The sequence below is a fragment of the Pinus tabuliformis genome, chromosome 7 (assembly GCF_031772625.1).
Source record: "Pinus tabuliformis cultivar Carrire ecotype Pingquan chromosome 7, CPIR1, whole genome shotgun sequence".
NCBI lineage: Eukaryota > Viridiplantae > Streptophyta > Pinopsida > Pinales > Pinaceae > Pinus > Pinus tabuliformis.
The window spans coordinates 599,174,903-599,188,702 of NC_142293.1; positions in this window are offsets into that span (position 1 = coordinate 599,174,903).

Here is a 13,800-nt window from a genome sequence, read left to right on the forward strand (position 1 = left end):
CAAGGAATACATGGATATATTTTCTTAAGAAGAAATCTGAAGTCTTTGACAGGTTTAAAGAATTTAAGGCTCTGGTGGAAAATCAGACAGAGAAGAAGATAAAGGTGCTGAGGACAGATAATGGTGGAGAATTTTGCAGCAAGGAATTTGAAGAATTTTGTAAGAAGTGTGGTATAGCACGGCAGAAGACTACTCCATATACACCTCAGCAAAATGGAGTCGCAGAAAGAATGAACAAGACGTTGATGGAAAGGGCAAGAAGCATGCTCAGTGGTGTCAGGTTAGGACAGGAATTCTGGGCAGAGGCAGTGGATACTGCATGTTACCTAATCAACAGATCACCTTCATCAGCGTTGGAGGATAAGACTACACAAGAAGTATGGACTGGTAAGAAACCCTCTCTTTCACATCTAAGGGTATTTGGATGTGATGCATATGTACATGTTCCAAAGGAGAAACGAACCAAGTTGGATAGTAAATCTGAAAAGTGCATCTTTATTGGGTATAAGGATGGTTTAAAGGGTTATAAGCTTTGGAACCCAGTCACACGGAAGGTTGTGTACAGCCGAGATGTGTTGTTCAGAGAGGTAAAAGATGTTATTCAACATGAAGTCCAACCAAAGGAACCTGAGAAGATAGAGTTTGAGCCAAAGGAGGAAGAATCAGACTCTGCAGCAGAGGAGGAATCAGAAGATGAAGAGCCACAAACTCCGACTGTGAGAAGATCAGTTCGAGAAAGAAGGCAGCCAGAAAGGTATAGTCCATCTGCTTTCAGTTCAAATTTTGCTTTGTCTGTTACTGATAATGATCCCAGAACTGTGAAGGAAGCAGTGGATTCAGAGGATGGAAAACTCTGGAAAGAGGCCATGGTCGATGAAATGGCATCTTTGCACAAAAATGAGGCTTGGGATCTGGTGGAGTTGCCGGCTGGAAGGAAACCCATTGGCAGCAAATGGGTGTTCAAGAAGAAGACAAATGCAGAAGGAAAGGTGGAGAAATACAAAGCTCGGTTGGTAGCAAAAAGTTATTCCCAAGTGTCGGGAATTGATTTTGGTGATATTTTTTCTCCTGTTGCCAAGGTAACTTCTATTAGATTACTTTTATCTGTTGTTGCTGCTTTTGATTTTGAGGTAGAACAGATGGATGTGAAGACAACATTTCTTCACGGGGATTTGGAAGAGGAAATCTACATGAAGCAACCTGAAAGCTTTGCGGTGAAGGGTAAGAAAGAACTGGTATGCAAGTTAAAGAAGTCTCTGTATGGGTTAAAATAGTCACCAAGGATGTGGTATTAGAAATTTGATACATTTATACGGGGACTTGGCTTCACCAGAAGCAAAGCAGATCATTGTGTGCATTTTAAATTAATTGGTGACCGTATTATTTATTTGGTCTTGTATGTGGATGATATGTTGCTGGTTGGAAATGACAAAGAAATTATCCAGGATTTGAAGACCCAATTGTCCTCCAAATTTGACATGAAAGATCTTGGTGCTGCAAACTATATTTTGGGCATGGAAATTAAAAGAGATCGGTCAAAGAGGAAGCTCTGGTTAAACCAGAGGAAGTATGTCGAGACAATACTCCAGAGGTTTAATATGCAGGATAGTAAACCGGTGAAGGTTCCTATTCCTGTAGGTGTGAGGTTATCTGCTGAACAGTGTCCCAAGACACAAGAAGAGGAAGAGGACATGTCCCATGTTCCATATGCAAGTGCAGTGGGTAGCCTGATGTATGCAATGGTCTGTACTAGACCAGACATTGCACATGCAGTGGGAGTATTGAGCAGGTTTATGTCAAAACCTGGGAAGGAGCACTGGACAGCAGTGAAGCGGGTTTTCAGGTATTCGCGTGGCACTAGTGATTATGGTTTGTGCTACCAAGGAAGACCAGGATTGGACAGAGTGTTGGATATTCATGGCTTTGTTGATGCAGACTGGGCTGGAGATCTGGATCAGAGAAGATCTACAAGTGGGTATGTGTTTAACCTATTTGGAGGTGCAGCCAGTTGGATGAGTAAGAAACAATCTGTAGTGGCACTATCAACTACAGAGGCAGAATACATGGCAGCCACTCATGCAAGCAAGGAAGCAGTTTGGTTGCAGAGATTGTGTTCAAGTATGGGGTTAGTACAGGGAGCTATAAGAATAGACTGTGACAGCCAAAGTGCAATTTTCTTGGCAAAGAACCCTGCTTATCATTCAAAGACAAAGCACATTGATGTTCAGTATCACTTTGTGAGGGACACGATAGAAGACAGAAAGGTGTTGTTGGTAAAGGTGGACACTTTGAAGAATACTGCAGATGCATTGACAAAATCTGTGAGCTCTGAGAAGTTCTCTTGGTGTAAAGAAGCAATGGGAATCTCAGGGCTGAAAAAATGACTAAGCTCTCCTGTGGCCCCCTGTGGAAAGAAAACAACAAGTGGAAGATTGTTGGGTTGTGTTATATTCTTTCCACGTAGTTAATAGGGGGTTTGAAGGGCACCCGTAACCCCATTTTATGGGGTCCGGGGCAGCGCCCTGGAAAATTTTGGTTTTGGACCATATGTTAGGTTGGGCGGACCCACCTATGGTTTTGTGCATGTTTTTTGCACATGTTTTTTTGGACGCGATGGTTTTCGGTCCATGGTATTGGATGCTTCGGCATGTATAAATATGTATTGTAACATTGAAAGGAACATAATGAAAAATCAAACTGGTAGTCCTGGTTTTGGGATCCAGGGAAAAATCTCTGTGCATATGTGTTTTATGGGTTATGCTCTCGCATTGTTTATTTTCTTTGTTTAAGAATTCGTATGCAGGTAATTTCTGTACAGGGTTAAAACCTACACCATATTGTTATTGTTGTGCCCCATAGAAGCCGACTATTGTTATTGTTGTGTCCTTGCATTATTATTGTTATGTAGGCTCTAATTATATTGTGACCCCTTAGACTCCTATATATACCAAGGAGGTATTTTCATTTGTATCATCCAAGAATTGTTCATTTATGTGATGTAAAAGGAGATTTCCCCTTCGAAGAGGCTTATTTTGAAGTCATTGATCTATTTTTTCTTCTATTTTGTGATTTGGTTACTTAACACACAAAGAACCTTATTTAATTTAATATTAAATTAACATAAAGTTTAAAGACCAATCATAAGTTACATAATTAATCATCAATCAAACTTAAGGATCAATCATAAGTTACATAATTAATAATTAATCATGTTTAAGAACTAATCATAAGTTACATTAAATATTCAACTAGCATAGTAAATCATACAATACTAGTGAATTCATGTGAGGTGTGGCTACGTGGCTAGTATACACATACCTCATATATATACTAATAATACAAACAAGAAATTACATAGCAATGAACCTTTTAGCAAGTAGGTTAATAACTAAGCATAACATAATAGGATCAGGGAAAGAGCATTACAATACTTTAAAAAATTAATACTTATTTGGAGTAAAATGAGCCTATATGAAATGCTTGATCTCAAAACTCTCATATTCGAAATATTCTTCAGTAGTTGAAGGGAAAAGCATGAGTTGATGTCTCTATAAACTACCTAAAATCTGAACTTTCATGCTTACAAAATTTTCAATGTTTAGAAGATATCGGATTGAACCTAGGAAACATTATATGGAATGGGGTTTATTCATGATGTGTATGTGTATAAAATTGTCCATCCAAACTATTCCATTTTTTTGGAATAATTTAATTATTTAAAAGTATATGACCACTTTGTTCTTTTTGTGTAAATACGAGGAGAAACCATGTTCAATATTAAACACATGAATCCATCTATACAAATGTCCCATGCATCATATTATTCTATTGGAACATAAATATATAAGGACTAAATTTCGTCGTTTGATAAATTTTCCTTAAAAAAACAATAGTTCATTGACTTTCATTTTTTTCATTTACACAAATGTCCTATGGTATCAGATTATTCTCTTAGGTTCAAATCTCATGGGAAGGGGTTGAGGATGGGAGCCATTTTTAGGGGAATTAAACTATCCCAAAAAGCATGAGCTTCGCACAATGTTGGTAATAACAGCCCATAAGTGAGAAGATTGTTTTTCCATCCAACATTAGGGTTTACCTCTGCCTAGGCTTAACCTAATTCGAACAAAAATAAATAAATAAATTCATCTAACTATAAGAAATATTGGAAAAAATAAATTATATCATTAATATTAATGAAAAATAAATAAAATTAAAACACTATTATTTTAGAGAGTTTAAAACTAATGTTATTTCAATTAAAGTTTCTATAATAAAATCTTAAATTCTTAAAATTAAAAAATATTTTTATATTTAAATAATTATAAAAATTAAATTAAAAGCTATTTTTTCATCCATATTTAAAATTAATCACTAATAAAATGATATCTAATATATTCATATTATCAAATTTATTTAAATGACAACAAAATTTATTCAATATATCATTTTATATAGAAATATAATTATAGCAAGATGATATGTAATAGTAAAATATAATGGTATGATAAATAGTGTGATAAGTTTAATCCATTTTTACATTAAAGAAAATAAAAAATATAAATAAATAAACTATCAATATCTCAAAACTCTTATCATATTCATCAAATTTTATAATATGATTAATTAATTGATAGAGATTATATAAAAAGAAAAATTTGAAAAACAAAATTTATCAATAATATTAATAAATATATATATATATTTAAAATAGGTTTTGTATACTAAAATTATGAATTTTTAAAATTAAAGTGTATTTTTATATTCAAATAATTTACCAAATTTAGATTGTAAAATTTTTGATATTAGATTGTAAAAAAAATTATTTTTGATATATCAAATAAATTTAAATTTGATATCATTGGTTCGATCAAAAATCCATATGGGGTAGTGAAGACTATCCTCCTTTTCCAAATATGTTGGAAAGAAGGCTTGTTGTCTTACTCATGACTCACTAAATCTATTGGAGCTGCATATATGATTTGAACCACTCTTATCAACCCATATGGGATAGTGAAGACTATCCTCCTTTTCCAAATATGTTGGAAAGAAGGCTTGTTGTCTTACTCATGACTCACTAAATCTGTTGGAGCTGCATATATGATTTGAACCACTCTTATCATTACCAACCACACTGAAAAGAAATATAAAATGAGCATGAGTAGCAATTCCATGTTTGAATTAACCCATTCATTTTTTTCAATGGAACTCCAACTACTGAAACATACATGTTCTATAATGTACTTACCTATGAATATCACTTAACCAGGTATGTAAGGAAAAAATTGGAGATTTCATTCATTGTATAAGCAATGAAGAACCCTAAATAGAATACTATTTCGAATCTTACGAAATACTATTTCTTATCCAATATTCTTGAACCTAATGTTGGTCCATCAGATCCCTAGAGTCCTTTGCTTAAAGCTTGATTAGCCGAAAAATAGAATTACTCGCAGTGTATTGTGGCCCAATAGAAGTCTTTTCCACCCCTCCCTCCATACAGATAGAAGTGGGTGAACAAAAATTGATTGTAGTTCCTGCATAAGAAAAACAAGGTATAATATCTTGAAGAGAAAATATTCTAATTGGCCATTATATATTGCTAACCTCAGTAAATGCAACAATCTAGGATTTTGAGTAACTGGCCCAGCAACTAAAATGGCTAAAATAGTAACAAAAATCTGTCAATTCCCAATCTCCAATGAAAATCAGTAAGTTGGGTAATGTTCCATCATGTCATAAGTAGCACTTGCAGTATGAGATGCAAATCAAGATGTTCTTGTTTCTGTAGTATTATACAATTTTATCAAAAAAATAACCCCAAAAAATAAAATTATATCCAGCAATAAAGAATAAACATCTCTTGTTAATTCCTTCATTTCTTCCCATTGAATCTTTTGAAAGGATGATAAGCAAAGCAAAAATTTGCCAACAAAAAACTAACCATTACTGAATTTATTTACAAGCTTAGAATACATTTAGATGGAAAAATGGTAGGTCTATTTTAAAAAGCTAGCCAAACAGAGCTCTGTTTTGTCACAAGCTTCAAATCGATTGAATTTAGAAATGCTTTAGAGAGCTCTGTTTTGTCACAAGCTTCAATATCAAAATCAATTGAATTTAGAAATGATTTACAGAGCTCTGTTTGGTCACAAGTTTCAAAATCAATTGAATTTAAAAATGAATTGAATCAATTAAATACAAAAACATAAGTTTAGCTGGCCGTTCAAAGCATCCTATTGTAATATACCCAGAACGAAGGAGGGAGCCATTTTCCAAAACAGAGTTTTTGATCTCTGTTTTGTCACAAGCTTCAAAATCAATTGAATTTAAAAGCAATTCCAGGTCTGCAAGCTTGTGCATATTTTGCCTTTAACATGGACATGCGCAATTGGAAACAATTCAAATTCAAATTCATAATTAGAAGCTTCTGTTTTTATCTATTCCTTGAAATAATACAATTAAACCAAAATGTTCAAATTATTAACAAAAAAACAAACCATACCTTTTACATTTGGTTAAGTAACCTATTAAAATGTAATTTGTATTACTCACATGATCAATTAACACTGGTTTATATTTATGTAAATTGATCATACAGCATATTAAACAAATTAAATTAATTAAGGTGGAGTGGACTGACCTTGAGAAGGCAGTCCCAGGGCAGCACCAATGGCGGCCACGGCCGGCCCAAGCTCTTTGGGAGAAAATCTGCCATTGTGATATTTGTCCAGCGCTTCGAACCTCTCGTTACATCGTCCTCAACAAACTCCTGGAGCTTCGACCCATCAAATACCATATAACTATATCCATTTCTTTTTCTCCTTTATCCTCTCTCTTCTGCTCTCTTCTCCTGATTTGTCTCTGATTCCCGTGCTTCCAACGTGATCAATCAAAATCTGTATTTGTCAAGAAAAGAAGTGGGAAGCAGATATAGAATCCTGAAGCTTCCAGAGGGCACAGTCGTTGCATAACAATTAATAAATAAGTAACAGCTTCACAGGTGGGTAGTGACAATATGGTTGCCTGGAGAAAGCTGAGTTGAATATTTCTCAACTGCAGCACCTCTCCATCTTCATTCATATGCATGCCAAACATTTTCGCAGCAGCCGTTGACGTTTACAGCGGGAGTATGGACCGGTAAGGAATTGTAGTTCAAATTTGCATTAAAACACATGAAAACAACCGGGAATGCTGCAGACTGCCATCAACTCAGTTCATGATCTCTGAAGAAGCATCTACTTCACATGAAAACCATGTACAGGTAACCTGCCAAACTTATTGGCCATTGTAAATTTGGCATCCAATTTACCTGTGATCATTGTGCACCTGCGACACAGCAAGAAAATACGCAACTAAAGCTACAAAACTCGTGAGGTCGCGATTTGGGCGGCCTTAAGGCGCCACGTTGTGCCCATCCGACGGCCAGTTTTGGGAAGATCAGAACGCGCCACCTGCAACCCCTCGAACGGTGAATCTAGTGGTGCCACGTGGAGGGCATCAGATCTGGGCTGCTGAAAATTCGTCACGTGGCATCCATATGATGGTAAGATCTGACGGCTGAGAAATCGACACGTGGCAGAAACTGACAGTCAGATCTGACGGCTGAGAAATCGCCACGTGGCATCTAATATGATGTAAGAATCGACACGTGGCAGCAACGGACAGTCAGATCTGACGACACGTGGCAGCAACTGAGAGTCAGATCTGACGGCTGAGAAATCGCCACGTGGCATCTAATATGATGTAAGATCTGACCGCTGAGAAATCGCCACGTGGCATATAAATATGATGTAGGATCTGACGGCTGAGAAATCACCACGTGGCATTCATCTGACGGCTAAATCTGCGCGGCTGTGAATTCACCACGTGGCTGCGAATTCACTACGTGGCAGCCCCATGACAACCAGATCTGAACGGATCAGAATTCGCCACGTGGCACGCATCTGACAGCTAGATCTGGGCGCCTGAGAATTCACCAGGTGGCAACCCTATGACAGCGAGATCTGAACGGATCAGAATGCGCCACGTGGCATCCATCGGACGGCTAGATCTGCGGGGCTGAGAATTTACCACGTGGCAGCCCCATGACAGCCAGATCTGAACGGTTCAGAATGTGCCACGTGGCACATATCTGACAGCTAGATCTGGGCGGCTGAGAATTCGCCGGGTGGCAGCCCTATTACAGCCAGATCTAAACGGATCAAAATGCGCCATGTGGCACACATCTGACAGCTAGATCTAGGCGACTGAGAATTCGCCTGGTGGAATCCACTAAATTCGCCACGTGGCATCCATTCAATGCTCAGATGTATGTGGCTAAGAATTTCCCACGTGGCATCCATTCAATGCTCAGATCTTGATGACTGAGAATTCGCCACGTGGCAGACATCTGACAGCCAGATCTACGCGGCTGAGACTTTTCCAGCTGGCATCCATCTGACGGTTAGATCTGGGCAGGTGAGTATGCGACGTGGCACCCATCTGATGGCCAGATCTGGCGACCAAGAATCCGCCACGCGGATCCATCTGGCGGCAAGATCTGAGGGTTGAGAATGCGCCACGTGGCACCCACGGTGGTCAATCTGGCGGCTTAGAATGCGCTACGTGGTACCTATCTGACGGTCAGATCTGGCGGCTTAGAATGCGCCACGTGACATCCATCTGACGGTTAGATTTGGACCATCCACGTAGGGCCACGTGGCGGCCATCTGACGGCAAGATCTAGGCCGTCCACATAGCACCACGTGGTGGCCATTTAAAGGCCAGATCTGGGCCGTCCACATAGCGCCACGTGGTGGCCATTTAAAGGCCAGATCTGAGCCGTCAACACAGTGCCACGTGGTGGCCATCTGACGGCCAGATCTGGTCCGTCAACATAGCGCCACGTGGCAGGCATCGGACGGCCAGATCTGGCCATGCACGTCGCGCCACGTGGCATCCATCTGACGGTCAGATCTGTGAAACTGAAAATGCACCACGTGGCAAACATCTGACGACCAGATCTGAGCAGTTGAAAATGCGCCACGTGGCGGCCATCCGACGGCCAGATCTGGGCGCTTAAGAATGCGGCGGCCATCCGACAGCCAGATCAGCACGGCTGAGAGTTCGCCACGTGGCAACCATTCAACGGCCAGATCTGGGACATCCACAAGTCGCCACGTGGCTTTTATCGACGGTAAGATTTCAACACGATCTGAATCGTCCAATCAGTACAATATCGACCGTCCGATTTCGACGACCTCAGCCGTCGGATCAGTGGGATCTCGGCCGTCAGTCTGCGTGGTCTGAACCGTCCGATCTGGGTTATGTGATGCTGGGCAGCAAATCTACGGTTTCGGTGGTGCCAAGTGCGCTTTTGACGGTACAATAGGTGCACAGTGATCGCAGGTAATTGGATGCCATATTTACAATGGCGACCAAGTTTGACAGGTTACCTGTACATGTGAAGCAGATGTTGATACGTTATAAACTGATCACCCTTTTGTGCTTATAAATGGATAAGTTAGCTGGATTATAATCTGATAACTGATAACGCCCCGGACTTATAAGATATTACGCCTATCTGCTTATATTTTGATAAGCATTTTGGTTTATAAACTGATAAGCTCCGGAACTTATAAGATGATATCCTAATCTGCTTATTGGAAGATAAGCAGTTGGACTTATAATATTATAAGCTTATCTGCTTATATGCTGATACGCCTAAATGCTTATAATTTGATAATTTCTTCTGCTTATAAACTGATATGCTTAGTTGATTATAATTTGATAAGTTTACTGGCTTATAAAGTGATAAGTCAATTGCTTATAAAATGATAGGTTCTTACTTAAAATATGATAAGCTATCGGTTGTAACAGATAAGCGTAGTTGCTTATAAAACGATAACCTTATCACATTATAAACTGATAATCCGTTGGACTTATAAGATGATAGAGCACTTCCTTATCGGCAGATAAGCAACATTACTTATAATATTATAAAGCTAGCAGCTTATAAACTGAAAGGCTCACTAATTATAAGACGATAAGCACAACAATTTATCAAATTATAACCAGATATGCATATAAATTGATAAGCTTGCAAGCAGATAACCGACCAAATTTTCTGCGCTGCGCGTTTCTACCAACGTCTCCAGGAATCTCTGCATCCGCGCAATATAAGTTATGATCAGGTGGTGTGACTGGCTCGGAAGGAAGGATCTGTGTTTCTCATGATGGTCAAAGCAGGCCTCCACTCATCTTCAATCTTTTCCCCGTGATTGCTGCAGCAACTGTGTTTAGGGCCAATGGCAAACCTTGAATTAGATGGGCATTTTAGCCGCGGAAACTGAGCGCTCTTGCAGGAAATTTTCTGCCCTATTTTCTCAAATTTATTAATAATCATATATATAATGTATGATCCCCATGGGTCGGAGTACTACCTCAAACGTAATATACAATTCCTCTGTAAAAACATGGAGGATCAGGGGAATATTTCAGATAATGTGATGATTTTCAGAGCATAAGATGCTTTTCTGCTACAGTTATTTTTACTGTTTCATGCCCGAGAAATGCGAAATGCCGGAGTTGTTAGCGAATGATCCCAGGCAAATGTACCGTCTCATGACCGGTCGCGCCTTCTAATAATGCCCACCGAGATTGAGCCGAATGAGTTTCATATTGCTTTTGCTAAAAGTTTGAAATAAGGCGTTGGGCTTTTTTTGTGGTAAAAAAATATATTTTGTTTGAAGAGAAAATGAAACATGTGCTTCAAATAATGATAATAAGATTATAAAGTTATTTTATCAAAAAACATAATGAGCAATTCTTTAATTTGGAGGTTTACGATGTATAAATGGAGATATATTAATGGATAATTCTACAATTATTGGAATAATTTTCAAAAATAAATTATAAATATGGAAAGGTAAATCATAAATATATGTTTTAATGTTTTTCTCAACAAGATTTAGAGTGTTCGAGGACCATTTTATTTTTGATCGGATATTTAAAACTTTATTTTGTTGGAAGAGAAAATTATGTTTGTTTAGTAGTGGTTTATTTTAATGGTTTATTTACACATTATAATGTTATTTGAATGGTTAAATTATAGAAATTTTATCAAAGATATAAATGGACGATTTTTTGTGGACATGTTTTTGATAGAGCTTGTCGAGACCTAAATTTTATTAGTGAGAATGGGTTTATTTCAGAGACATATTTCTAGTCAAAAGGAAGAGCAAATGACCTGGAATTTGCAAAAAAATGAGAAGCAAATAAATGTTTGAGACATATTTCTAGTCAAAATAATATAGGAAGAGCAAATGTCTTGGAATTTGCAAAAAATGAGAAGCAAATAAATGTTTGGTGCAATAATTAGTTGGACTTGTAATTGAACCAATCCATGTTTCTTAGGCCTTGCTAGCATGGATTCCTTGAAGCATCTTAAAGAAAGTCAAATAGATATCCACTAAATTCTTGTGGGCAATTAAGCAAGAAAAATGGCATTGTTCTTTTGCCTTAACTTCTTGGAACTTCTTGGAAATCTATTACAATCCTAAAGGCTATGAGAGTATAAAAGAAAAAAAGGTCAAGTCACGTTTAAAATGTTGTCAATCTACTTTTTGGGTGTGAGGTAAAATTGTAATAGTGTAATATATGATTTTATTTGTGGGATTAATTTTAAATGTTATTTGAGAAAGCATATTTTTAAGAGAGAAGAGCATATGAAAATTATTAATGAAATCCATTCAATTTGTATCCAATAATAAAATTGTAATAGTGTAATGTATGATTTTATTTGTGGGATTAATTTTAAATGTTATTTGAGAAAGCATATTTTTAGGGGAGAAGAGCATATGAAAATTATTAATGAAATCCATTCAATTTGTATCCAATAATTATTATTCGGATAGTAAGTTGCAAAAAGTCTTAAAGACACCTAAATATAGGGAATCCAACCAAGATTACATCCAATAACTATTATTAGGGTAGTAAGTTGCAAAAAGCCTTAAAGACACCTAAATATAGGGAATCCAACCGAGATTACTAGGTGAGGTCCAGATTCAAATCTCATTAATTGTTACTATAAACCCTAGGCTAGTGTTAAAACCTTGTAAACCATTACCTGGTATGAAAATTTTAAATAAAATACATTATATTTGTATCTAATAATCAGTATTAAAGTGCTAAGCAACTAATGAAACCCATTATATTAAATTGAGAACTTTATTATTCTTCACCCATTGTTAAGAAAATGTTGAGCTGATTGTTAATATTGTTGTTTCATTTTAGACCGCCATAATGGAGGAAAATCTCCAAAAGTTTTATATAAATAAGAAAGACCATTGTTAAAGAAATATTGAACTAGTTGTTAATAAGGTTTATCTTAGACCTTTGACCTTCATAATAGAGGAAAATCTCCGAAGTTCTATATAAATAAGATAGTCGAGATGGAAAGACCATTATTAAGGAAATATTGAACTAGTTGTTAATATTGGTTATCTTAGACTTTCTACCTTTATATAAATGCAACAATGGTTTATGGTTAACCCTTCATAACAGAAGAAACTCTCGAATTATGAAACCCTCCAAAAGTTAGAGGGGAAACTCTCGAATTATGAAACCCTCCAAAAGTTTTACATAAATGGGATAGTGAAGAAAAGACCCTCCAAAAGTTACAGAGGAAGTTATGAAGAAACAAACTCTCGGATTATGAAACCCTCCAAAAGTTTTACATAAATGGGACAGTCAAGAAAAGACAATTACAAGTCTTGCTTCTATACCACAAAATAAAAAGTATTGTGCATTAACATGGAATATCAACAACATATTAATGAGTGTTTGCATTAATTGTTTCTTCAAAGTATTGGAAATGTTATTAAGTGTTTGAAATAAATGTAATATACAGTGTTGTTTTAAGATTTATACAATTTAATTTTACTGAAAAATCACCTCTAAAGGTTAATGCTAAAAATAAAAATAAAAATCACCAACCACTCTAGGAAGGAAAGGTTATTATTAATTTACCACTCTAGGAAAGAAAGGTTATTATTAATTTTTTTAAAGATTATTAATAGTAATTTTTAAAAAAATATTAGAGCAAAAATCATAACTATGAAATATAGGCATTTAATACAAACCCAATTTTATTTTTAAGAAAAAAATTGTTAGAAATAAAATTCATTCCTTGAAATATGTATAAAAACGATGAAATATAGGCATTTAAACCCAATTTTATTTTTAAGAAAAACAATTTTATTTTTAAGAAAAACATTGTTAAAAATAAAATCATTCTTTTGAAATATGTATAAAAGTCCATAACACTTTTGAACCAAAATTTCAAATACTATATAGACATAGTATAGATCTCTTAAAGAAGATATATAGATCTCTTAAAGAAGATACATTTATCATTTAGAACAAGTTTAAGCCAAAACTTCAAATACCTTAAATTATATACATATAGAGATCTATATATAGCTCTCTTAAAGAAGATACATTTATTATTTAGAACAAGTTATGATGATATTCAATGCAATGCATTTATATTTATAATATAACTCAAGAACGTATTGAAGTTGTCCAACCCACTTTGAAATTGGTGTAAAATTCCATTGAAGTCATATATACCCCACCTTGAAATTTGTATATAAATCTCTTAAAGACGATACATTTATTATTTAGAACAAGTTATGATGATATGATGATATTCTATGCAATGCATTTATATTTATAATATAACTAAGGAATGCATTGAAGTCATATCCAACCCACTTTAAAATTGGTGTAAAATTGCATTGAAGTCATATCCACCCA